Genomic DNA, 2,334 nt, shown 5'->3' with positions numbered 1-2,334 from the left:
GACGGAAGAAAATCCAGACATCAGAAAATAATGTAGAGTAACAAAATCTTGGGAATACGTTTGTCTAGGTATCATATTTAAGTGATTAACATTGCAGGATCACAGGTTAGTGCAAGCGCTAGGTAAACCACTGAAAACGTGAAATTCTGGTACATTAATAATTGACGTAACCGCCAGAATGTTGAATGCAGGCACGCAAACGTGTATGCATTGTGTTTTACAGGTGCCGGATGGCAATTGATGAGACGGAGTCCCACGCCTGTTGCACTTGGTCAGTCAGTACAGGGACGGTTAATGCTGTTTGTTGATGACACTGGAGTTGTTGTACAACATTGTCCCACATGTGCCCGATTGGAGACAGATCTAGTGATCGAGCAGGCCACGGCAAGACATCACATTCTGTAGAACGTGTTCGGTTACAACAGCGGTATGAGGGCGAGTGTTATCCTGTTGGAAAACACCCCCTGGACTACTGTTCTTGAATGACAGCACAGTAGATCGAATCACCAGATAGACGTACAAATTTGTAATCAGGATGCTTTTGCTGCCATACGAAATCGCACCCCAGACCATAACTCCAGGCATAGGTCCACTGTGTTTAGCACCCATGCAGGTTGGTTGCAGGCCCTCAACTAGCCTAACCAGCACACGGCACCACTGTCACCAAGGCAGAACCAACTTCCGTCATAAGAAACAACAGCACTCCAACCTATCCTTCAATGAGCTCTCGCTTGACACCTCTGAAACCGCAAATGGCGGTGGTTTGGGGTCAGCGGGTTGCACGCTACAGGGCGTCTGGCTCGGAGCTGTTCTTGGATTAACCGATTTGTAACAGTTCGTTGCCTCACTATGGTGCCAACTGCTGCTGAAACTGCTACTGCAGATGTAGTGCGATGCGGCAGAGCCACAGGCCGAAGGCGATGGTCTTCCGTCTCGGTAGAGCCACGTGGCCTTCCGGAGCCCGGTCTTCTTGCGACCGTACGTTCTCGTGACCGCCACGGCCAGCAGTCATGTACAGTGGCTTCACTACTGCCAAGTCTTTCTGCAGTATCGCAGAAAGGACATCCATCTTCTCGTAGCCCTATAAGGTGTTGGCAATGGGGTCTTTGTCACCTTAAAGGCTTTCTTGACTAACTTCTTCTCACCACGTCCAATCTAAAAGATAACTAACGCTCACGATCGTTACATTGTATATTTAGATCGAACATGATTTGCATTCTCATGTTTACGCAACTAGCGCCACTCTTATGCGAGTGACGTTAAGTGTGAACGGCAGCCAACTTTCCTTTATGTCGCACAATTCCTTCTTGGTGTTGCAATTTCTTTTCCGTCAGAGTACTTGCCTTTAAAAAGTATGTTGCGAATAAAATTCAACAACAATGAACGAAATTTGTATATTTTTAGTTTTTTAGTTGTGGTCACAAATTGCCCGTTGTTTCAGAAAACAAGCTGGTATTACAAAAAGTGCGCTAAAATAGATTTTCAGGTTGTGGGCCGTACTTATAAATTAGTACCTGTCTAAGTATTAATAGAAGTTAACAACCATTAATGAAACTTGGTTCTTTTTTGTGGTGTGTGTAAAGTAACCCCTCCTCACACCTCTTAGAAGTACAAAAAATCTCAACACATTTAGAGGAAGTTGAGACTTTTTTTGCTTTAAGAGAAGAATGCCTCAAGGCGTTAAATGAGAAGACACACGTATGCCATTGGCATTTCTAGGTCCTGTTTATCTATGTTCTTCACTAGAAGCAGCCACTAATATATTGCAATTAGCGGCATTAGGTTTAAAATTATCGGTAGGTAATTCTATATGGCTTTGGACATTGCAACATAGGAGCACTATTGACTTTTAGTATTTGCTGCACTCGACATACAACGTTCAAAGATTTTACGAGAGACAATAACATCGTTGGCGCCTGTGGCACATGCATTACGGGATAGCACTACCTATGTTTGGTGAAGGTAGCTGTCTTTAGTTTACAAATGACTGTTGCGAGAGTATGATGCGTCGACATGAGATGTTCAAGGAAAAGTTTGACAACCCATGTTTGCTGCTGCTTTTCTATTCTGATGGTGCCAAATGGCACAGAATCTTTAACATACGCTGTACTACAGGACAATACAAATATATACTTAGTAGTCAGGATTTGTAGTGTAACGATGTATTGATTTGTTTTCTTGTCTCACTGCACTGGAATAACGTAGTCCCGAAACACTGTGTGGTGTTACTAGAATGGCCGAGTTGACCCTTTACAGTACATCATAAGGTCACCGGACTAAATGTTTATCACACAGCTCACTATGCAGTACTGTAGTTGGTCATGTGAGTCTCCC

This window comes from Schistocerca serialis, chromosome 7 (genome assembly GCF_023864345.2).
Source record: "Schistocerca serialis cubense isolate TAMUIC-IGC-003099 chromosome 7, iqSchSeri2.2, whole genome shotgun sequence".
Classification (NCBI taxonomy): domain Eukaryota; kingdom Metazoa; phylum Arthropoda; class Insecta; order Orthoptera; family Acrididae; genus Schistocerca; species Schistocerca serialis.
The sequence above is the reverse complement of the archived record's forward strand: the minus strand, read 5'-3'. Positions refer to the sequence as shown.